This window comes from Halichoerus grypus, chromosome 6 (assembly GCF_964656455.1).
Source record: "Halichoerus grypus chromosome 6, mHalGry1.hap1.1, whole genome shotgun sequence".
Lineage (NCBI taxonomy): Eukaryota > Metazoa > Chordata > Mammalia > Carnivora > Phocidae > Halichoerus > Halichoerus grypus.
Window position 1 is genome coordinate 67,351,872 of NC_135717.1, and position 25,652 is coordinate 67,377,523.

The following is a 25,652-nucleotide window of genomic DNA, read 5'->3' on the forward strand; positions in this document are numbered from 1 at the left end:
TGCTGCATATCTGAAGTAGACCCCCTCAGGGGCAACCCAATATCAGCCAAGATCTTCAAACGATCAATGTTGAGTTCACCCCTGTGAGAAGAGAGAGGAAATGTTTTCAGGGCTCCAGTGGGAAGAGTTGTGGGGTTGTGGGGAGGCCAGCTATGCCCAAATCCAACAATATGGTGGAGTCGCCTGTACTTAATGCTGGGGCTGGCCGGAAGAGGACGTACTCTTCTTATTTCTCCTTTCATTTTAATAGTTGCAAAATGTTACAAACTCAAATCTGGAAGGGAAAAAGATGGAAGTATTTACTGGCCAAATCGAAGTACCTCAATTTTTATTTATCTTTCCAATCTCTATGTAAGTCATTATATGTTCATCATAGAGGGGAGAAAAAAACCTGACCAAAAGAAAAAGGAAAAAGAGTACACATAGTCTTATTATTATTCTGGCATGCGTTCTTTCAGGTTTTTTTCCTGTGCATACAGGGCATTATGTATACCTTTTAAAATAAAATTTTTGGGGTGCCTAGGTGGCTCAGTTAGGCATCTGCCTTCAGCTCAGGTCATGATCCCAGGGTCCTGGGATTGAGCCCCTCATCCGACTCCCTGCTCAGCAGGGAGTCTCCCTCTCCCTCTGCCTGCTCCTCGCCCTGCTTATACTCTCTCTCTGTCAAATAAATAAATAAATAAATAAGTCTTTAAAAAAATAAATAAATAAGTAAAATTGTTATCATGTTATTTAAAAAACTTTGTAACCTGCTTTTTAATTTAATAACACATTTTAAATAGTTTTAATGTCTTTAAGCATCCTTTTGTATTAATTTGTCAAAATACAAACATCTTTTTTTCCTAATTACAAAAGGAATAACCACTAAATGTGAAAGAAATGCCAACAGTGTCTAGAAAAGAAAGGGAGGGGGGAACCCACAGTATTTGGGTTAGGAAACTGTGACTTCAGTTGGCATAAACAACTAAACAACAGAAAGCTCAGAGGACGGGCTCAACAGCATCATCAGGACACCAGGTGCTTTCTGTCTCTCTCTGCTGTCTTTGGGGGCCTCATCTGCAGCCTGTTCTCCTCATTGTCACAAGATGGCTTCCAGTGGCCATCAAGGCTGCAGAGTCCCTTCTTACGTCTCTCTCCCCAGGAATATCAATTTGTTCTTTAAGTCTGATGGTATCAACTTGTGTCATATGATCTCCCTGACCAATAACAGTCACTGGGACAATCCTAATCGCTCATGAACTAGGCCTGGTCAGATACAGAGCCCAGGGGTGGGGTCAGCATGTTCTGAAGGGCATGGCTATGTGAGGAGGGGTGGACACCTAAACCCAGTGAGATGGAAGGAGAATGTGTGGTTGGATAAGCAGTCAACCGTGTTCACTTCAATACTCCCGTCTGGCTATCCAACATGCCTACACCCTTTCCCATCTATCATTTTTTTACAAAAAAAAAAAAAAGAGAGATTTATTTATTTATTTATTTATTTATTTATTTATTTAAGAGGGAGAGCATGAGCAGGGGGAGGGGCAGAGGGAGAGAGAGAATCCTCAAGGAGACTCCCCACTGAGCAGGGAGCCCAATGCGGGGCTTGATTCCACGACCTTGAGATCATGACCTGAGCTGAAATCAAGAGTCAGCCACTTAACCGACTGAGCCATCCAGGCGCCCCTGCCATCTATGGGTTTTAAACAATAACCACAGCTTCATAAAATGTCCACAGCCCTTTTCTGAAGGGAGGCAACGAGGGGTCTTCAGACTCTGGCATACATTGTAAGTCCTGGGTCTCTGGGGGGCTCTGCACGCCTCTTCATTTTGTTATTTTAATCATACGTGGTTGTTGTTGTTGAATTTACATAGGAATAGAAGGAATTTTCTGCAATTTTCTTCCAACATCAGCTCTTCTTTTTTCTGATGTGTTTTGAGCTCCTTTCACATCTGCTCTTCCTTTTTTTTTCTCTTAGGAGTGTGGGGAGGGGGGGCAGAATAATCACACAGACCCCAAACTGAGTTTCTTCTCGCTTAGTCATTCTGAGGTAATCGCAGTTATACACAGGCCTGCGCTTTACTCCCAAAACAATACCCATGTGGTCTTTTGCTTATCTCCCTCTTCCCTGAGCATGGTTTGCTTCTTCCCTGAGAAACACAAGTCAGCTAGCACTTGGACCTACATCATTTATATGTATGGGTCCCAAAGCTGCCAGAGGAGAGCGGGGAGGGCAGTGGTCCCATCAGCCATCAAAGCTGGGAACAATTTCCACATTCGTTTTATTTTTTTCTTGTGTTGAAACCCTTGACTAGAGGCCCGATCCAAGGAAAAGAGGGTCTACCTTGCCCCATGGATGGTGGTGGGTCTGGAGATCTGGGTCTGTCTCCCTTCTCCCGCCGATCCAAGCAGGAGGCAGAGCCCTCCCGGGTGGCGTGAGAGCCTTGTGTGCCTGCAGGCACGTTCCTCCACCCGGCTCGCTCTGTCCGGAGCTGTCAGCCCCCTTGGAGACAATTGCTGCTAAAAGCTCATTTCTGGACTCTCTCCCACCACTGTGGCCTTCGACTGATGTTTGGCTTTACGAGGAGGAAAAAGGGCCCCAAGTGGAACATTCCAGATCTTTTCTCTTGCCAACTCAAGCCCCTATTTCCTGTCCTTCCAAAGTGAGAATTATTTTTAGTGGGATTTTCAGAAATTCTGCCTCTTCTCATCACTTTGTGCAGTTCACTCCAAAAAGGGAGTTGTGGGTTGATTCCCAGAATTTTAGATCAAGTTAGGCTTAATTGTTTTGTATTTCTTGAAGTCTGTGATATGAGGTTGAGAAAATCCCCTAGATTCTTTGTTGGATGATGCTTTCCTTGATGTATCTTGTTTTATTCATTCCAGTGAGCCTTGGAAGGAGATTTTTATAAACCCACTAATACATTGCTCTTTCCTGGATGCTCCCAAAGCACTTTTAATGGTTACACAGCATCTGAATCACACGGATAAAGCTAAATGTACTTCACCAATTTCCAACTGGTAAATGGTTGGGTGATTTCCAATTTTTCCCTCACTGTAAAAAAGTTAACAAAAACTTTGTACATGATATTTGTGCATGTCTCTGATTGTTTCTTTAGTAAATTACCACATTTTCAAATAATGACAGGGAACTGAGCTCTATTTTGCCCGTTCTTAGCTTTGTATTCATTTTTCGGTTAAGTGGTTCTAAATAAAAACCGTCACAACAATCCTTGGCCATATTGTAGGTGCCTTTCAGCACCTTCTCTTCCCACCAGACCATATGTTGACCCAGATAAACTAATCCCTGTACCTAAGAACACCATTGGTCTGCTAGGGATGCTCATTCTCCTCATTTCTACTCTCCTTCTGCAACCATTCCTGGTCCTTTATCATCCACAGTTTCTCTCTGCTAACTTTCTACTTACTCCCTGGCATTTTCAGCTGTTCTTCTCCACACACCTCTGAAGTTTTCGGGTGACTTTCTACCAAGGCTTTATCTTGTGAAAATTAATGATAGAAGTAACAGTCATCTGCTTCTCAAAATAAAATACTCCCACGCGTGCTGACGTTGTGATGTACCGCTGTCAATAAGGCATCGACCAATAATCTTGTGTTTATCAAACCGTGAAGACCACCGGCACAAAAACTCTCAGAGGTGCTTGTTAAAATCCAAATTCCTGGACTATGCCTTGGGTTAACTGGATTAAAAATCTCTAGGGAGGGGCGCCTGGGTGGCTCAGTCGTTAAGCGTCTGCCTTCGGCTCAGGTCATGATCCCAGGGTCCTGGGATCGAGCCCCGCATCGGGCTCCTGGCTCAGCGGGGAGCCTGCTTCTCCCTCTCCTACTCCCCCTGCTTGTGTTCCTTCTCTAGCTGTGTCTCTCTCGCTGTCAAATGAATAAATAAAATCTTTAAAAAAAAAAATCTCTAGGGATAGGGGGCCAGGAATTTGTGTTTTACTGATTTCTTCAATGATTCTGATACTTACTAAAATATGTAAACTTACCTAAATTTTGAGAATTCTTGTATCAAAGCTCAACTCTGCATGAGCTGACACAGCAACTCCCTTTCTATCATGCCATTTAAATAAAAATTCTATTAATCATGTGTCTACACTGATGGTAGTACTGGGGAGCCTGGGTGGCTCAGTCAGTTGGACTTCCAACTCTTGATGTGGGCTCGGGCCATAATGTCCGGGTCTTGGGATCAAGCCCCACATGTGCAGCATAGAGCCTGCTCGGGATTCTCTCTCTCTCTCTCTGCCCCTCCCCCTGCCACGCACTTTCTCTCTCTCTCAAAAATTAACTGATTAATTAATTAACTAGTGGTAATACTGACACAATCTCCACAAATCCAGAGAACATCGGGTGGTAAGGCTTACAAGAATCACTGTCTCTGGTACTCCTCTCCTTCCTACTTCCTTGCTGCTCGGTTGGGGTCATGTGACCAGTTCTGGCCACTGGGCTTGGAGTCGGATTTGGTTGAGTTCACACTGTGCCTTTGTATGGTGCCCGTGAAGCCATGTGCTAAGATGGAAGTGTCATAAGATAGCAGAGTCTGTGTCAGCTTGAGTCTCTGATGGTCTGTGGAGCAAAATCACTGTCAACCTTCAATGCAGCATGAGCTAGAAATAAGTTATAGAGATTTTTAAGGTTATTTGTCATGCAGCATAACCTAGTCTTATTCTGAATAATACAACTAAAACCCCTATTTCTTGTTCATCCATCAGTGTATTTTTTTCTAAGATTTTATTTACTTATCTGAGAGAGAGAGAGAGCTTGAGAGAGAGAGAGAGAGATCATGAGCAGGGGAGAGGGGTAGAGGGAGAACCCGACTCCCTACCAAGCAGGGAGCCCGATGCGGGGCTCAATCCCAGGACCCTAGGATCATGACCTGAGCCGAAGGCAGATGCTTACCCGACTGAGCCACCCAGGCGCTCTCCATCAGTGTGTTTGAGTGTCTTCTGATCATTTAAAATTTGGTTATAATAAGAAATCTCCAGTTCTATAAATCTGAGCTTTATTCAAATATTCACCTTCAAAAATCACTAACTATTTTTACCAATTTGAATTTGTGTAAATGAGAGAAAACTTTCTGTGGGTGATAGAAGGGTATTAGGAAACTTGATGACCTGGAAAAAGGAAGTGAGGTAAAGGGGCACCTGGGTGGCTCAGTCGGTTAAGCATCTGCCTTCAGCTCAGGTTGTGATCCCAGAGTCCGGGAATTGAGCCCTGCATTGGGCTCCCTATTCGGTGGGGAGTCTGTTTCTCCCTCTGCCCTCACCTTCCCCTGCTCATGCTCTCTCTCTCTCGCTCTCGCTCTCTCTCTCTCTCTCTCAAATAAATAAATAAAATCTTAAAAAAATAGAAAAGGAAGTGAGGTAAAAATGAGTCAGTCAGTGGTTGACCCAGAGAGAAAACTCAGAACTTACTCTGTTACCTGGTTTGACAGCAATTCATTTTTTTTTCTTTTTTTTCCACTTTTTTCTTACCACTAGCCATGGGAGGAAACCTCAAAATTCTCTTCAGTCCAAAATGCATGGGTACTATGATCGCTATTTTTTATACAATTTGCTATAATTTTATATATAACATGCTATAATATACATTTAGCTTGCTACACTATTAACAGTTGAGTCCCATTGCTTTTGTGATTTCTGATTAACTTACTCAACTCTGGTTGTGGCTCAGTTCAGCCGTATCTGCTGATATTTCAACTCAGGGTCAGTCTTAAAAACGGTGCCCCTCTGAGGGTAGAAGTGCCCTTCTTAACCCCCCAGCCCTATCCCCAGGTCTATAAGACAGAGGAAAAGGACCTGGCATCCCTTTGCACTTCTTGATATGAGTTCTTTGAGTCTCAAGGCCATCATCTGTTCCTCAGCAGCTGACAAACATACCAGGCAACGAAAAGTGGGGACAGAGGGAGAAAGAGGTGGTAAGAATTTCTTTGCTCTAGCCATTCCCTTTTTCTCCTTCTTCACTTTCTTTTCCTTCTATTTGCCTTCCTTCTTTTCTGTTAGCATAATCTCTGGTTTCTACTTTCTGTTTGTCTTTGTCCTACTTCTCTGATCGCTTAGCATGTAAATTATTCAAATGTCACGAGCATCATTTAGAATCTGATATGGTCTATGAACTCTCTCCTGGGAAAATTGCACATAAACTATATTTAGAACCTCAAATTAAGTAAACCCTATAAGAACCAGAGATTCTGTCCTCAACTAAAAGTCTCTAAGTTGTCTCTTCCTACAGTATTCATCTGAAATCTATTTGCATTGTAAGACTCCGCCCCTGGCATTTTCTTGGAATTTTTCAGTTCCATTTTCTGGGTCACAGATTCTCGATGGTTACTCAGAAAACTTCTCTCTCAGGAGTCAGGCCGGGGTGGTGGAAAGAGCATGAACTTCGGAACAGCCCATGCCTGGATTAAATAGTGGCTTTACTGCTTGTTAGCTGTGTGACAATGGAAAACATATGGAATTCCTTGCAAGTCCCTCACCTCATCTCACGTTGCTTCTCTTTTACAGGCAAGGTAAAATATGGAGTGAGGGTTAGAGAGCTCGTTTTGGCCTGTGGCTGTGTGTCACATTCTCTCTGGAATGAATGGCCCTTGGCACTCACTGTCACCAGCATGAAACTCAGTGGGAACCCTAAGACAACAAAAAAATTAAAAAGTAGTATTGTCTCTCATAGGCACGACAGAAATCATGCACATTATTAGTGAGACTTAAGAGATTAATCTGATGCCTCCAAAGGATTATTTCTTCTTTACCTTCTTAATCTTTGAGAGATCCCTTTGTAAGACTGATTTTCTGTTTCTTCATACTTCTTCATATCATGTAATACCTGCTCTTCAGGATTCTTCTCTCTCATTACTTAAAAATTCTTTTTAAATAGAAGAAAACCTGATTTCAGCATGCTAGGCTTTATTTCATCAAAGGTTTATCAACTCCTCTAAGTTTCCTATCTAACAAGTTATAAAGGAATCTGAATTCACACTCATATCTTCCTTACACGCTAGTGCCAACTGCTTTTGCATTATATACACATAAAGCCCTATTTGATTCTAGTCAGACTATATTCAGTGATGTATTATTATTATTCTATACTCAAAACTAAAAATTTCAAATAAGATATAGAATCAAAACTTCTTCTTGTAAATATAAACAAGTCACAGAACCTGTAATATGTTCTACTGTGCCTCTTTGCAAAGCTCAATTCCAAAAGAAAACTTTGAAGGGAAATAGGAATACATTCTCTTTTCCTAACGTAAAAGAGTGATTTCTCCTGGGTTTTAAATGATTTTGTCTTATTCTTCCATTTACCTCTGTGGGTTTAACACAGATCATTTCAGAATGTCACGAGGTGGTACCAAGTTTGATATCCCTCCTCCAAAATGGCATTAGAAAGTTCATGCAGGGGTCCCCACTGAGCGTGGAGAGGAAGCTTGAGAGCTGTACCCCATTCAAAGAGTGCTGAGCTCAGGGTTCACTGGACAGAGGAGGTAGGAAAAAGAGAAGCAAAGACAATTATAGTTCCAGAAAAGTTGCTCCTTCTTCACTTTGGGTCACATTTTCAGGTTATCACAAAAGGACAGGAAGCAGGACTCAAGTATGAGAAGAGCAAAGGATTTGTTTGGTTGAAGCTTTAGGGCAGGTATAAGACCGGAGGAGGAGGGCGCCTGGGTGGCTCAGTCGTTAAGCATCTGCCTTCGGCTCAGGTCATGATCCCAGGGTCCTGGGATCGAGTCCCACATCGGGCTCCCTCCTCGAGGGGAGGCCTGCTTCTCCCTCTCCCACTCCCCCTGCTTGTGTTCCTGCTCTCGCTGTCTCTGTCTCTGTCAAATAAATAAATAAAATCTTAAAAAAAAAAAAAAAAGACCGGAGGAGGAGTAAATGCAGGTGTGAGGTCTGCCTTGGTCCCAGTTAGAAAGCCAACTCTTCCCTTGTCCTGGGGTGGGGGTGGGGGGGTCATCTGAGTTGCCTTCCAGAGATGTGTGAACAGTGGAGGAGACTTGGCGGGGAAGGGGGGAGCGGGGTTTAGCATAAACTTGCTTCTCTACTCTTCCTTGTCTGACAGCTATGGTTGGGTCTTGCCTGGTAGCCGTGGACCAGCCCTGAGGCACAGAGTCTTCTGTCTATACCACAGAGACCACCTCACCACAGGTTTACGTGAATTCACCCTTTCAGACTCACAGTGGATGTTCTTCTTGCAAAAGGGCATCCTGATGATCTTGAACACTCTAGTGCACCACCCAAAACTCCCTTACATGATGACCTTAGTCCTCCAGCTGTGGGAGGCTGCCAGCCGACAGCTCTCAGGTATTGGCCTCCTTGGAAGTTGCCTCGGCTGAAAAGAAGTGCCGCACCCAAGGTTATACACCCTTCCCAGGGTGGCCCACATCCAGTGACTAATTGACCTAGATTTTGACACAAATGGGGCAGCTCTGAGAGGCCATCCCAAGCTCAGAGCTCTCTGTGGGGCCCACAGGAGCTTTTGTTGAGCCTTCATTCACCACAGCCCAGTTTTGCATTGGCCCAATCCTGGATTCCTTCCTTTCCTCTCCCTCCCTCAGGTAAGATGCCGAGACCATTCCTTGGTAAATGTCCTGCACACTCGTCTGCACCTCAGGGTCTGTTTCCTGGAGGAACCCGGACCTGAACATTGATACTTGCTTCACTACACTGAAAACAGTAGGGCACACGTTCAGAATTTTACAGAAAGCTCTGTCTTAAATATAGTGCGATTTCTTGAGAGACTTCTGACTGTGGACTGTTAATGAGCCAACCTTATAAAAGAAACGGTTCAGCTGGTGATAATTGTTTGGTTTCATGTTGAAAATGCTGACCTTCAAGATTCGAAGGCTCAGTAATAGGAAAGTGAACTTGGAGTCTGAGGGGGTATGTCAGCTGTCCATTACAAAGTCTCTCACGCGTTAAGCAAGATGGGATGTCAGGGAACAGCCCTGGTCATGTGAGCCCCGATTCGTTGCCAGCCATTTCAAAAATTTTCAGTTGTCACTTAGTCTAACTCCTGTCTCCTCCTCCGCAAGCAGGGGAGTGGAAAAGCACACATTAGCACACTTCCCTCAAATAAAACAACACCTCGGGCCCCTGGGTGGCTCAGTCGTTCAGCGTCCCAGGGTCCTGGGATGGAGCCCCACATCAGGCTCCCTGCTCGGTGCTTGTGTTCCCTCTCTCGCTGTGTCTCTCTCTGTCAAATAAATGAATAAAATCTTTAAACAAACAAACAAACAACAAACAAAACCAACACCTCCCAGCTGTCCCCAGCTCCTCTACAAAAAGCAATGAGCTGGGGGGAAGCATGCAATGTAGGAAGCCCCTAATACATGGAAATCTCAGTTTTGGTAAAAATTGGCTATAATTTATGTATGACTCTTTTGATAAAGTCCTGTTGTCCTCCTGAAGGAGGTGTAACCACAGGCATGTCAAATAACAAAAAGCAAAAGGGAAGGTGCTGATCAGTTTTTGGGTTTTTTTCTAAGCTTATTTTCTTGCTGATTGATTCCTTTCCCCGGAAAGCAACTGCTTAATATTGAGAAATAGCTAAAACTCTTCTGTAATATGCTCCAGGGAACGAAAAAAGAAGAGGAAGGAAAGCAGATACAATATTACAAAAAAGCCCGAGCAGTGTTAGCTTAAATTGGAAACAGTCTGGTCTCTCAGAAGGGAAAAGAAGTAGAGGTTTTTACCCGCTCTCCAAAAGTAAAGCGTTCCTAGGAGAACTTTCATAAGCCAAAAGGACGTAAAGCAAAGAAGCAACTACCATTAATGTGTATGGAAATTTTGGGGGTGTTCCAGATCACCAGAAACACCTCTCTTAGGTGTTTCCGACATGATCTTAGGACACATCTTGCTGACGGATGCACAAAATATATCAAGATAAAGCACAGATACTCACAGACACAGTTCAAAGCTTTAGGGGCTTGATGCCAAGATGCTGAGTGATGTTCCTGGGCAAGGGGCTTGCCTGAGCCTGGGCCACGCAGCGCCTCTCTAAGGGCTTGCTGCAAAACAAATGCACAATGCTGTTTTGGCTTTTCACCTTTTCTTTCTTTCTTTTTTATTTATTTTATTTTATTTTTTATTTTATTACATTATGTTAGTCACCTTTTCTGGTAAAAGCAAAAATCCTCTTTGGATTCCTTTCAGTTAGCAAGAACAGGTACTACCTAGCTTAGGTCTTTTGTAAAAGCAAAGTGGCGTAACATAAACTTGCCCAAAGTGGAAGATTCCTGTGCAGGAAGAAATAGATGGCTAAATCAGACAGGAAAAAATAAAACTCGTTATACACGGGAAAAATTAAGCTACTTAAGAGAACTTATTGGGACGCCTGGGTGGCTCAGTCGGTTAAGCTGCTGACTCTTGATTTCAGCTCAGGTCATGATCTCAGGGTCGTGGGATCCAGCCCCGTGTTGGGCTCTGTGTGTGCTCTGCGGGGAATCTGCTTCTCTCTCTCCCTCTCCCTCTGCCCCTCCCACCACTCTCTCTCTCTCTCATAAATAAATAAACCTTTAAAAAAGAGAGAGAGAACTTATTAAGAGCATGTATGTTAGCACATGACTTCAGAAAGAAGTGGAAAATGTTATCATTTGGGTGTTATCTATTTGCTTATGATTTTGCGCAGATCATAAGGCATTAGTAACTGGAGGGCATTGTAAGGGCTTTAGTAAAACAGCCCCAACCCCCTCTGACTAGACCTATGACCACCCCCATTCTATTCCGTGACTGAGAAGCCCACGGTGTTAAATGCACGGAGGTCGCAGGAGAATTCATTAAGAGCCCCTCTAGAATATGGTTTCTATATACACCTAGCAATTGAACAAAATTGAATCACAATTGAATTACAATTTATACAGACTATAATCTTCATATATTGTATGGCTACAACTCCAAATACAGTCCTTAGGTACTTTGATTTGAAATCATTAAAAGTAGAACCTTCTTTCTAAAAGAATCTTAACTCACTGAGTTTGGATGAAATATCTCTTTATCAGTATTTTAAAGATTTTTTTTATTTTTAAAATTTTTTTAAGAGAGAGAGAGCATGAGTGGGGGCGAGTGGAGGGATAGAGGGAGAGGGAGAGAGAGGCTCCACAAGTATTTTGTGCAAGTAGTTTGTGTATTTTTCTATCTTTATATCAATTATGTCCATTTTGGAATAGAAGCCTTTGAAAGGTGTGGTGGCTTGGAAAATATATCCACAAATTCTTTTTTGCTCCTTACCTCAAGAGGTAGAACTTAATTCTCTCCTTGAGTGTGGGCTGGATCTAGTCACTGACTTCTAGGCAATAGATTTGGCAGAAATGATGTCACTTCTTTATTTTTATTAGTTTTTTAATATTGTGGTTAAATATATATAACATAATATTGAGTATTTAATCATTTTTCAGTGTATGGTTCAGTGTACACTTTAGCCTTGAGAGAGACCCCAATGCAGAATCACCCAGCTTCACTGTTCCCAGATGTGCAATGTGAGTGGTACCTTCCAGTGTGTAGTTCCATGTAATGACATTCACAGTGTTGCAACCAACACCACCATCTACCTCCAGAACTTTTTCATCACCTCAAACTGAAACTCTATCCTCATTAAACAACTCCCCACTCCCTACCTGCCCCCAGCCTCTAGCGACCACCATTCTTTCTTCCTCTGGGAGTTTGATTATTCTAGGTACCTCATATAAGTGGAATCATACTGTATTTGTCCTTTTGTGACTGGCTTATGCCACTTAGTATAATGTCCTCAAGGTTCATCCGTGTTTTCGCCTGTGCCAGAATTTCCTTCCTTTTCAAGGCTGCATAATATTCCACTGTACTGTACATTATATGCCACATTTGCTTAGCCCTTTGTCGGTGGACACTTGGACTGCTTCCACATTGAGGCTATTGTGAATAATGCTGCTATGAACACAGGTGTACAAGTCCCTGTTTTCCATTCTTCTGGGTATATATCCACGAGTGGAATTGCTTGATCACACAGTAATTCAATGCTTAATTTTTTGATAAACTGCCAAACTGTTTTACATGACAGCTATACCATTGTACATTCTTTTGTGCATCTTTTTAAATATTTTATTTTTAATTGCATAATATATGCATCATTTTACATTCTTACTAGCCGTGCACAAGGGTTCCATTTTTTCCACATCCTCACCAATACTTGTTACTTACTGGCTTTTGAATAGCCATCTTAATGAGTGTGACGTGAGATGTCACTTCTGAAACTAGATAATAAAAGGACTTGTCTTAGATATCTGTGGCTCTCTGCCTGTCTCCATCATTCACACTGGGGAAAGTCATCTGCTCCCTTATGGGGAAGCCTTAGGGAGAGGGAAGCAGGCTGAGTACACTCAGGCAGCCCGTGGAGAGGTCCATATGATGAAGAACTGAAGCCCCCCGTCAACAGCCTGTGAGTGAGCTTGGCAGGGGATCCTTGCCCAGGGAGGCTTGAGATGACTGCAGGCTTGTGAGAGACCTCAACCCAAATTCCCTCACCAAGCTGTTCCCAGGTCCCTGACCCTTAGAAACCGTGAGATAACAAATGTGTGTTGTTTTAAGCCACTGAGTTTGGGGTAATTTGTTATGCAGCAACAAATAACTATTCAGGGAGTAAGAATTTCATTACCAGTTTAGTCAACAGTTCTGCAAATAATTTCCTGAGCAGCTCTGCGGGGCACTGTTGTAGGCACCGGGAGGAAACAGTCCTGATCCCAGGGAACTTACATCCTAACGTACCATGTAGCTTTTATCTATGAGTTTTTGTGTGAGCCAGGCTCTGCTTCAGACAGGAATGACTCCAGCAGAAAGGCATTGTAAGGGAATCACAAGGCTTGGAGGGCAGACTCTGGCTGAGCTTTCAGAACAAACTTGTAGTGAGGCCAACCCCACAGAACCAGCGCCACAAGGGAACCACCTCCTCAGTTCCAGTCATGAATCCAGACACCCCAGGAACTGCTGCCCCACCGTGGGCTCTTGGGCAGCACTGTTTTTGCTGTGGTTCACACCACAGAACAGATGTCCTCACCCTAACCCTCTGCTACATCCGCCTCAGAAAAATCAAATTTCTGCCACTGCAGGGGCAGGTCCCCATCTTGGTCCCCACCTTGCTAGTCTCTAGAGGAAGGTCCGCTCAAAGAGGTGGAATGGGGCAGAGGGAGCCAAACTAGAATATCTCCTAAGATGTGACTGATAGGGGCTGACAAATAATCAGGAATGAGAATGCTGCTATAGCCAAGTCGCTAGGATAGACCCACTGTATTGTGACCATCGTTTGAAGAGAACTCAAAGGTATGCTGAGCAGCTACTGTGTGGTTGGTACCAGATTATGAACTTTGTATTGTTAATTTTACTTAATACAACCACCCTATGAAATAGGTATTATTATCCCCATTTTCAGGTGGGGAAACTGAGGCTCAGCCTGATTAAATAACTTGGGCAAGTTCCCATGATAGAGAGAGATAAAATATATATATATATTAATTTAAAAAAAGATCTGTAGCAGGCATCTCCCTCAAAGCCCAGGTCAAGAGACGCTGCATTCTTAGTGCCACACAAAATAATGATACTAGGTCAGATGATTTGTTGGTGTTATTTTAGTCTCTGTTATGGACTGAATGTTTGAATCCCCTAAAATTCTTTCGTGGAAGCCCTAACCCCCCAATGTGACTTTATTTGGAAATGGGGACTTTATGGAAGTAATTAAGATTCCATGAGGGGGTGGAGGGTGGAGGAATTGGAGAAGGTGGTCAAAAGGCACAAACTTCTAGTTATAAGAAAAATAAATACTAGGGATGTGATGTACAACATGATGACTAAATCTAACACTGCTGTGTGATACGCAGGAAAGCTGTTAAGAGGGTAAATCCTAAGAATTATCACCACAAGGAAAACAACATGAAAAAACATTACCTTTTCTCTCTTTCTTTCTTTCTCTTTCTTTCTTTCTTTCTTTCTTTCTTTCTTCTATCTTCTTTCTTTCTTTCTTTCTTTCTTTCCTTCTTTCATCTATACAAGATGATGAATATTAACTAAATTTATTGTGGTGATCATTTGACAGTATATGTAAGTTGAGTCCTTATGCTATACACCTTAAACTTCTATAGGGCTGTGTGTCAATTATATCTCAATAAAACTAGAAGGAAAAAAGATGAAATGAGGTCATAAGGTTGAGGCTCTGATCTGATAAGATTAGTGTCCTTATAAGGAATACCACCTACCTCCACTACTTACTGGCTCTGTGACTTAGGCAAGTTACCTCTGTGCCTGTCAGGGAAAAATAATAGTGCCTACTTCATAGGTTTATTATGAGGATCAAACGAGTTGATATTTGTGAAGCAGAGTGCCCGGCTCACAGTAAATGTACACGTGTGTGACAAATAAATAAGAAACTGATAAGTCACATTCTATTAGAAGAACAGGAGCCACCTAAGTAGTTTGAGTATGAAGTTTATCACTGGGAACGAGAGACTTAAACAACCTCTGGGGATAAGGAAGACAGGGATGATAGATAGAAGGCACGGAACATGGATCAAGACAAGCTCCTCTTCGATCCTCCAGCCACACAGTGGGCGATTCTCAGAGTACTACTGAAAATCACAGGCAAACACCCATGTCAGCTGTCTGCATCTGCAGATGTTCACACTGGCTTTGGGGTAGAAGAGTCCCTGCTTATCTCCTGTCCCCCAGCGCCTCTCCGATGCTTCCCTGTGCGCAGGGGAGATTGGAAAGTGTGGGTTTCAGGCTGTCTGTCCACAGCCCCTGGGAGAGCTCAGGAAGGCAGGACTGGCACCAAGTCAAATTGATTTGGTTTCCCTCACAACTCATTAGAAGTAGGAGGTTTTCACAATGAGATACCACCTCACACCAGTCAGAATGGCTAAAATTAACAACTCAGGAAACAATAGATGTTGGTAAGGATGCAGAGAAAGGGGAACCTTCCTACATTCTTGGTGGGAATGCAAACTGGTTCAGCCATTCTGGAAAACAGTATGGAGGTTCCTCAAAAAGTTGAAAATAGAGCTACCCTACGACCCAGCAATTGCCCTACTAGGTATATATCCAAAGGATACAAACATAGTGATCTGAAGGGGCACTTGCACCCCAATGTTTATAGCAGCAATGTCCACAATAGCCGAACTATGGAAAGAGCACAGATGTCCATCGACAGATGAATGGATAAAGAGGATGTGGTATCTATCTATAGTGGAATATTACTGAGCCATCAAAAAGGATGAAATCTTGCCATTTGCAACAACGTGGATGGACCTAGAGGGTATTATGCTAAGCAAAATAAGTCAATCAGAAAAAGACAAATATCACATGATTTCACTCATATGTGAAATTTAAGAAACAAAACAAAATAAAACATAGGGGAAGGGAAGGAAAAATAAAATAAGATGAAAACAGAGAGGGAGGCAAACCATAAGAGATTCTTACTATAGGAAACAAACTGAGGATTGTTGGAGGGGTGAGGGGTGGGGAGATGGGGTAACTGGGTGATGGGCATTAAGGAGGGCACTTCATGTAATGAGCACTGGGCGTTGTATGCAACTGATGAATCACTTACCTCTATCTCTGAAACTAATGATACACTATATGTTAATTAATTTCAAATAAAAAAAGAAGTAAGAGGTTTTACTTCTGACTATCTTTGTATGTGCTTTGCCTTGATTTGTTATTCAACATTCGAAGAGCCCTCAGAGATCTTGTGTAAAGCTATATTATCAATTCCTTAATGTAAGGAAGACCATAGTTTATACTTCTTTTGCCTTTCCTTTGTGCCTTTTTTTAAAAAAGATTTTATTTATTTATTTGACAGGGAGATAGAGAGCACAAGTAGGCAGAGTGGCAGGCAGAGGGAGAGGGAGAAGCAGACTCTCCACCGATCAGGGAGCCCAATGTGGGGCTCGATCCCAGGGCCCTGGGATCATGACCTGAGCCGAAGGCAGACACTTAACCAACTGAGTCACCCAGGCGCCCCTCCTTTGTGCCTTAATAGAATTTTGCACTTGTAATGCACTATGTATGCTCAAGAAAATTTTATTTATTGAAGGAAAAAAACATTTATAACCAAAAGGACTACAAGCAATACAATTCAAGCAACAACAAAGCAGCCTGAAATTCTTTCAGATAAAATTTGCATTTTTTTAAATCTGCTTTCACTTTTTTTCACAGTAATAAAAGAATTTATTATGAAAAACGCAGTCATTAAAAAAAAAAACCCATGGCATGTCACAAAGACACAGGAGCCAGCCTGATGGGACACCCATAGGCCAAATCTCACACAATGTGAGCACCAAAATAATTAATAATATTCTAAACCATTGAAAAATAGTAATCTGTGAGTCCATACTGATCATAATAGGTAATAACCAATAATAAGCAGAGAAACAAATAACAGCATAAGGAGGACCCTTGCTCAGGGCTCACTGATCAAAGTGAAGATGTGCTGGAGTTGGACACTCATAGCAAAGCCTGTGTTGGGCAAGAATCATCAATAGATGCTCAATCTAGGCATTTTGATGAGGCACTTGGTCTTAAAGTGTCTCCCCCTAAACTGCTTATTAGTTGCAAAAAGGGAAGAAAAGAGCACTTAGACAATGGAGAAATTGGATACCTCAACTGGGATGATCCAAATCAACATTACCAATGAAGAACAGATGGGTATCAGGTGCATCCAGAGGTGCTACCCTGAGAAAGGTACATCATCTGTGTAGTATTGTGGCCAAGAACGCATACTTGCATCTAATCATGAGGAAACACTAGCCAAACCCAAAGTGAAGAACATTCTTTTTTTCTTTTAAAAAAAAAGGGTGGGGAAGCTATATTTTTCAAAAATGTCAAGGAAAGCTGTAGAAATGTTCTCAACTAAAGGAGACTATAGAGGCAGGACAACTCAATGCAACGTGAGCCTACCCTGACTCCTGTACTGGAGGAAAAATTCTACAAAGGATGTTGTTGAGTTAACTGACAACACCGGAATACCAGTCCCAATGGCAGATTAGATTAGACAAAGGCATTATATGGTGCTAAGTTTACTGAAGTTAATAACTGCATGGTTGTTAGGAAATAAACATCGATGTATGTAGAGATAAAAAGCCTTACTATATGTCACTTACCCTCAAAATTGAGGAAAAAAATTAGAAAGACATAGATCAAATGATAAAGCAAAGGTGGTAAAATGCTAACAATGAGGGAATAATACGGATGTTCTTAGTACTAGTCTTATTCTTTCAACTTTTCTGTAAGTTTAAAATCATTTCCAGATAAAAAAGGAAAAAAAAATTAAATCTCTGAAACCATTTTTCACTTTTGCCTAACTTTAATAGGACAAATTTCAATCAAATAGGAGATATAAAGGAAACTATAACCAAATCCCATGTACTTATTTTTTACAAAAAAACTTTAATAACAGATAAGGGTCAAGTAGATTCCTGGACATGGTCTGGAAACTTAGGAATTCTCAAGATATGCCCTTTGACAGACACCTGTGTTGCTAGCAAAAGGGAAAATACGAAGTGATGGCTGGGAAGGGTCTGCTTCTATCAGCCTTGAGGGCAAAGCTCTTGTCCGATCTCTGTTATCTTCAGGGCCCACGACACTGCTCGTGGTAGAGCTGCTGTCCAGCGGACTTTATTGTGTGGCTGAGTGAATGGATAACAAAGGGATAACATGGCCCTCAGAGCCCTATCTATCCCCAGCCAAGCTCTGGGGCAGTGCTGTGGTTTCTAGGTTGCACACCTTTCCCCATGAGTTCATTCCAGTGCCCTGAGAACGAGGAGAACTGGCCCCACCTCTTCCCTTTCGGCTCTTCCAATGGTTCTTCTAATCTATAGGGCCTTGCTGAAGCTATTAAAATTATCCAGACCTGGAATATTCTTGTTTATGTTTCAGTCAACAAAGTTAACTGATGGATTTAATTCACATACAAATTTTTTTCATTATTAGTTCTCCCTCCTTTTAATGAATGATATTTGGCCCTGAATTCAGAAACTGTGCTTGGTTTTAAATTATCCATGCAAAACGAAATAGTTAAAAGATGATTTAGCCCGGGTTCTCTGGGAAGCAGATGCCAAGAAGGAATTGGAAATGTAAGACACTTATTGGGGAAAACATCTGTGAGGGATAGTAGGGAGGGAGCAGAAGGAGACAGGGAGAACTATTAGACGGTGATGCAGGTCTGAGACCCATGAAGAAGATAGGGAAGGAGAAAAGGAAGAAGGTGGGGAGGGAGGGAAGGAGGAAAGCCACAGCCTGTTTGTGGTTCTCAGAAAGTTTCAGCAAGGTTAGGAGAGAACCCTTGAGCCAAACTCTCTCATCATTGGCACCCCTGTCTCCCAGGAATGGTCTCCTTAGTATCCCTGCCATGTTCAGTCACTGGCCAGGAGCAGACCATGAGAAGTGTGGCCAGCAGCTAGGGCTGGAGGCTGATTATACTTCCTGCAGTAGGATCTGAGAGGCATATCCCATTGGCTGCCACTGACAATTATTTGCATGATTTAGGCTGAGCTGCCCTCTGCTTTTACCTGGTATGATCCAAGGCAAGTTTGGAGTTTCAGCCTTAATCATCCATCTGGACTCTGCTGTCAGTGCCATGTAGCTTTGAACAGGGAGGTATAGTCAGGGCATCCTAAATAAAAGGGATCCATGTAGTGCTGAAAACATTAAGCCATAGCTCTGCAGCAAAATAAGTTCTGCTTTCGTTTCAAAATACAGTACGTGCATTATTTTCCTTTTGCCTCAGAAAGACACTGATTCCAGATGTTGGATGCCCGTTGACTCCCCAAATCTAGTGGCTAAATTATTCCAAAGCCTCACTTAAGTATCTATTTTAAAGATTTATTTATTTATTTGAGAGAGAGAGAGGGCACAGGTGGGAGGGGCAGAGGGCAAGAGAGAGAGAATCCTCAAGCAGACTCCCCGCTGAACACAGAGCCCAACACAGACCTGAGATCATGACCTGACCCAAAATCAAGAGTCAGACTCTTAAAAAAAAAAAAAGTCAGCTGCTTAACCGACTGAGCCACCCAGGTGCCCCTAATTATTTTTATAGACTCATTTATGGATCAAGAAAGCTTTAAATTTGCCTTTGTTGCCAAATGTGAAGATCACCTTATGGTGGGCCATCTTTGCATCCATGCCCTAGGCCAGCTAGAATATCTCCCCTCAGAAACGCTGAGGCTTTCAGTAACACTGACATCAACTAGATGAAGAGAGTTGGCTTTTGCCTCTGCAAGGTAACTATTTAGGAAGCCTGGGTTCTTAAGTGGGTTCCTTTGCAGAGCCTCCTTCACCAAATCTCTCATTTTGGGAACATGGTAAAAATGTAAGGATAGATCTAGTAGGATCTAGTGCAGACAAGCACAGTCTTGATTTAGAGGTGATGAAATCTGAGTTTGAATCTGCTACACTGCTCTCAGCAAGGCAGGTGGCATATCCAAATGCCAGGCAGTTGGAAAAGTTCCAGAAGGAAAGGGAGGTCTAGGAGTAGTTATTGGATACTTGGTCACAGAACAGTGGCATTCAGAAGGGGAATTCATTCACGGGCCTAGATGAAACTGGAGAAATGGAGGAGAATCCAGTTCACAGGGGTTTGGGGCAGTGAAGCATAAAGAGAAGAGTAGCAACCAAGTTTCTAACTTATTAAAGTAGAAGGCAAGGCCTCAGATACAGAAGTATACATGAGGAATCAATGTCCTGCAAATATTGGGGTGCAAGGATCAGATCCTACCAGCAGTTAGAGCCTGATTCAATGTTGGGTTGAGGATCTATGGCCCTTGCTTTCATTATCCACCATGTATAGAGGATCTGAATTATTCCAGTGTGAGCTGGAATTTTCCGACCTTACACATAGGAACTAAGCAGCCCTAGATGCAAACCCCTAAGGTTCAGAATTTGGGAGACCATAACCTTAAGAAGCTAGAAAGACTTCTATGAACACTTTTATGTGTTCATACTTTAGGATGATAATTTCTGTAATAAACATTTCACAAACAAATTGAATGTCAATTTACTCAAAAGTATAAGAGATTGTTAAAGAAATAACACAGTGGGGACTCAATTATCAAAATAGGATCCCAGAATAACTGCAGATTGGCTGTACTAACATGTCATCAATACCACTGAGAAATCCTCAGTTTTCATTACCTTTTTGACAACGTGACGAGAATGAACAGTCCTTTCAGATTACTGATGTATCGGCTGCCACTGCCATACACAATCAAAGCATGAAGTGAATACTATATCAAGATGGTTGCATATTTAGAACAAAGTATATCTTAGAAAAAGAAACAGTATTAGAGGTTAGGGTTCTGCTATTTTCTTATTGCTTTATAGGGACATAAGCCTTTATCTGGTAAATTTCATAGTTAGAGGCATTTCTAGATTATTCCTTTAAAGGTATTTAATCCTCTATTTAGCAAGATTCATAAGGGAGAGGCACTTCTGGTCTTATAAATGTTTGGTTAGTTTAATGCTTTTTGGTTGTCTTCAGGTTTTTTTGTTTTGTTTCGTTTTTTACAAATTATGGATCGTGGTGTGCATAATGCAGCAATCTTATTATTTTAGAGGAAAAGAATGCTTTATTCTTGACTTACCCTTAAATTAAATATGTAGGGAAAATTACTAAATTACATACTTAAGACTAAGTCTATGGAATTCTGGAAGAAGGAGAAATTACATTGCCTATGTGCTCTACACCTTTTACCCCTTACCCTGCCATGTGAAAAATTAATTATGGAGGTATAATTTGGTTAAAACATTATCAAGGGGATTTTGATGGGGAAAGAAGACAGCGAAGGGAAGGAGGCTTTGAGAGATAAATAAATAAAAAGAAATAGGAATGGTTTTGGTATGGAGATTGTAAGGCTGCATTATAGATTGATTTTATTTATATGTGTCTATTACTGCCTAAAGTCCTTTTTCAGTAACAGTTTACCGTGCTATGTCCCATTTCCTAATTTAGCACCTTCACGAGTCCAAGGCTTGGAGTCCATAATAGCTGGGCTCTACAGTGTTAAGGTGGTCATTGTGGTATGGTTTACTCAGAAGCAGCTCTGTGCAGAGCATCTTCTCTTCAAAGTTTGGCTTGTGTCCAAGGCTACATCTCACCCTCACCAACCACCACTCATGCTGATGATTAAGACAATGAACTGGTTTTTAATGAGATAGGGATAAAGATACCCTGTTTCTAGCTGTGTTATCTTAGACAAATCATTTAATGTTTGTGAGTCAGTTTCCTCATTATTAAAATGAAGGGGTTGCACTAAGTATCTTCCAGTTTTCAATGTTTGTCTATGTAGTTCATAGTTACCCTTTATGCTGATATTTTCGCTTGGAACTAGGTTGATGAGAATAGTTTATAACTGTAGATACATTTAAAAATTCAATAACTGTGGGGCACCTGGGTGGCTCAGTCACTTAAGCCTCTGCCTTTGGCTCAGGTCATGATCCCAGGGTCCTGGAATTGAGCCCTGGGTCAAGCCCTACATCGAGCGCCCCCCCATTAAATCCCCCCTTAAAGCCCCCCCATCGAACCCCTGGAGGAGCTCAGCAGGGAGTCTGCTTCTCCCTCTCCTTCTGCCCCTCTCCCTGCTCTTGCTTTGCGTGCGCTCTCTCTCTCAAATAAAGAAATAAAATCTTTTTAAAAATTTAGTAACTGCGGGACGCCCGGGTGGCTCAGTCGTTGAGCATCTGCCTTCGGCTCAGGTCATGATCCCAGGGTCCTGGGATCGAGCCCCGCATCGGGCTCCCTGCTCAGAGGGGAGTCTGCTTCTCCCTCTGCCCCTCCCCCTGCTTGTCCTCTCTCTCTCTCTCTCTTTCTGTCAAATAAATAAATAAAATCTTTTTAAAAAATTCAGTAACTGCTATTGCTATATAGAAAAATGTATTTGTTAGAAGTGGATATTTCCATTTTGGAGTCGGCTGATAAGATTATTTAACCATGGTGGACTCATTTAGACTCAATTCAGAGTCCATATATTTTAATCCTACTCTGCCACTGGTTACTTTTGTTTTTTATATGAGTTATTGATGACATGAATATTCACAATCATCCAGCCTCTTTGGATCATTGTTTCTTGATAGGTAAACTTTTTAATAAAATTTAGGAAAATTGTTACAAAGTGCATGTTAATAATTTAGGGTCTATTTCAGTTAATGTATCTTAACTGTGACAAGAGAAATGTGAACTATTTTTTTTTTTTTAAAGATTTTTTATTTATTTATTTGAGACAGAGAGAATGAGAGAGAGAGAGCACATGAGAGGGGGGAGGGTCAGAGGGAGAAGCAGGCTCCTTGCTGAGCAGGGAGCCCGATGCGGGACTCGATCCAGGGACTCCAGGATCATGACCTGAGCCGAAGGCAGTCGCTTAACCAACTGAGCCACCCAGGCGCCCATATATTCCAATTTTTACTGTACTCATCATGAAATACATTTCAGTTCTTGGGTTCTTCTTGTAAGCTTGTCATTCATAAAACCACCTGCATTTTCTCATATGCATATTTTCTTAACTGAAAAATTGAAATGCTTTTAAATTTAACTTCCTGGCCAAGAAGATTCTTTAAACATAGAAACATATACATTAAAACAAGGAGCTTGGTGCAATTTAAATTGTGTATTTTTCTTCATTTCCAAAAACTTTGAATGGAATTTGGATATACTTTTAAGAATTCATCCTTTTCCTAGGTATGAGCTGCTCCAAACTGGCAAGAGAAAGAGGACATACAGTCTCGCTTTGTGCTAATTGTGGACTTTAAACAAAGTCCTTAGGCACTACTCAACACATAAAGCTCAGGCAATACCGAAATGCAAGTATTTAATGGCTCAAGTAAATTTTCCCCTTCTGTTATTCAGAGCGAACCTCAATTGGAAAGTAAGGGCAATCCTCAGGAGGAAAGAAGGAAGGAAGAAAAAAAAGAAGGAAGGAAAGCAAGCAAGGAAGCAAGCTCACGCTAAATCTGTCTTGAAAGCATTTGCTGATTTCTGTAGACTGGAGGAGTGCAACAGCTACAGTGTAAGGTCAGAGACCCCGCGTAAAGTGAAAACCCTCAAAGGAGACCCCATGGTGGATGAACTGCAAAATGATCCATCTCTAGAAAAAGGATATATAGTTGACCCTTAAACTATATATGTTTTAGGGATGCCAGCCCCACATGTAGTCAAAAATTTATCAAAGCCTAATTTCTATTAGCCTACTCTTGACTGGAAGCCTTACTGATAACAGAAACATAACATAGATAGTCAGTTAACACATATTTTCCATGCTACATATATGATATACTGTATTCTTATAATAAAGTAAGCCAGAGAAAAGAAAATGTTACTAAGAAAGTCATAAGGAAGAGAAAATACATTTACAGGACTGTCCTGTATTTATTGAAAATAATCTTCCATGTCTAAGTGGACCTGCACAGTTCAAACCCATGTTGTTCAAGGGTCAATTGTTCTTACACTAAAAAAATATGTCTTATTTTCTGAAATTCAAATTTAACTGCTCTCCTATATTTTTATTTGCTAAGCTGGCAACCTTACCCCTCAGCTAAGATAGTACTAGGACTTACCTCTTTTGGCCTTGGCTACGGCTGGAGGCTGGTAGGTAGGAAATTTTCCTGAGTTTCTTGCAATAGGCAGGTCCTCTTACAGCTTGAAGCACAAATTCATGCTACCTACGTGTCCCTGGGTACCTGGAAGAAACAAATGTAAATCCACTCCGCAGAAATCCAACTTAAAACCCAGACTTCAGAGAATTATCAGAGATAAATTTATAACACAACTCACAGTCAGAAAATATAAAACACGTGAGGAAAACAGGCTATCATGAATGAGAGTTAGCAGAAATTAAAAGAATCAGATTTGAAAGACTATAGGTGTTTAACTTTTTAGATGTGGAATGGTAAAATAAGTAAGGTTAATTTGCATAAATCAATAAAAGAGGGTATTAGATGTATGACTAAGAAATGAGAGATTTGATTATTGAGGATATTCAAATTACTTAATTCAGTATATCAATTGTAGCTAGGTGTTATAGTTTAACTCTTGCTTTAAATTGTATTATTCTTTAAAATGTAAAATTAATTAGTATAAAAAGAAAGAAATACTAAATTTATTTTTGTCTTCAAGAAAAAAAAGGAATCCCCATATCATGTTTGCTAAAGACTTGTAACATTTTTCTATTTGAAAGATAGTAATTGGTGGGCACCTGGGTGGCTCAATCGGTTAAGCAACTGCCTTTGGCTCACGTCATGATCTCAGGGTCCTGGGATCGAGCCCCACATTGGGCTCCCTGCTCGGCGGGGAGCCTGCTTCTCTCTCTCCCTCTGCTGCTTCTCTCTACTTGTGCTTTCACTCTGTCAAATAAATAAAAAAATAAAATCTTTTAAAAAAAGAAAGAAAGAAAGAAAGATAGTAATTGGTATATACTCTTTGGTACTGGTGTTAGGTTTTGCTATGCAACAAATCATCCCCCAAATGTAGTGCCTTATAGCAGAGTTTCATTATTTGCTCACAGTTATGTGGGTAAGCAATTTGGGTCTGTCTTGCTCCCTGCAGGGTTAGCTGGACTCAGCTCACTCTATGTCATCTGAAGAGGCTGGATCGGCTGGGATGTCTGGGTCCTCTCTTTGTGGGCTCTTTCACCCTCTAGGAGACTAACCTGGACTTTTTCTGAGTGGGAGTGGGCAGAGTCCCTGAGAGAGGAGAAGCCTTTATGCGTAAGTGCTTTTCAAGCCTTTGCTTGCATCCTATTTGCTAATGTCCCATTGGCTAAAGCAAGTCACATGGTCAAGTCCAGATTTAAGGAGGGTGAAATAGACTGTCTGCTGAAGGGAGAAGTGTGGCAAAGGGGTATACACTTATAATAGAAAAAACTGATGGCCATGTTTTGCTGTCAACAATATATTGGAGTGGCTACCAAACTGAGAAAGGAATAGGGGGGAAATGTGCAGGAAATGTGCAAAAGAGTAGGTTCCAGAGTGGAGTGAGGTTCATTCATACATTTACTAAACCTTTACTGAGGACCCAGATAGTCAGGTGAGGGGCTCACACTCTGCCCCTGGGAGGTCGTTGGGATCATGTCCTGTGTGCTCTTTGACTCCAGATCCATTTCACTGTTACCCATTTAGAGTGTGTAAACTAGTTATCTAGTCCAGGCAAATCTTTAGGTACAAATTATGTACAAAGGAAGCAAATAAGCATTATGTGTTGCTTAAAGCCATTTAACTCATGGTCCTGTAGAGAGCTGTCTTTCAAATTGTTTCCAGTTTCCCTCCTAGTTCACTTATTTCCACTGCCAGTCCAAGACCAGAGTCATTTATTTATTTGGTTAGTTTAGATATATACCCTGACTGCTACTAAGAAGATTTGAAGCAGCTGCTAAATTTCTTTTTCTCAGTTCCCTTGGGTACTAGGGAAGCACATTCCTTTCTATCTGAGCCCTAAGTCTGGCCTCCCAGTACAAGTGAAAAATGCACTCTTGATAGCCAAATAAACCCCTACCTAGTTTAACACTGATTCTTACAAAATATTCTTAACTCTGGTTCCCTTTCTCTGGGAATATAGAGCTGGGCTTATCTCCCCTAAGATGTTCGGGCTTTAAAGCGCTCACGCCCACTCAGAAAGCATGGTTTCTCTGCAAGCTTAATGTATTTCCATTCTTCTT

The 25,652-nt window shown here is 41.7% G+C and overlaps 1 long non-coding RNA gene across 3 annotated transcripts; it reads right to left on the reverse strand.

Annotated features, from left to right (window-relative positions):
• LOC118540484 (uncharacterized) lies at positions 1-24,720 on the reverse strand. 3 transcript variants are annotated; one of them, XR_013449035.1, is made up of 11 exons: positions 24,502-24,720; positions 24,195-24,342; positions 23,557-23,679; positions 20,143-20,202; positions 13,906-14,001; positions 9,899-10,004; positions 6,750-9,190; positions 6,477-6,627; positions 5,797-5,864; positions 4,363-4,605; positions 1-274 (listed from the first exon to the last, which is right to left on the reverse strand). It is a non-coding gene; the product is annotated as an uncharacterized LOC118540484 (long non-coding RNA). The 3 variants fall into 3 exon arrangements; XR_013449036.1 differs by lacking the exon at positions 5,797-5,864 and having other exon boundaries at positions 6,477-9,190; XR_004919667.2 differs by lacking the exons at positions 13,906-14,001; positions 20,143-20,202 and having other exon boundaries at positions 6,477-9,190.
• Between the last annotated feature and the right edge of the window lie 932 nt (positions 24,721-25,652).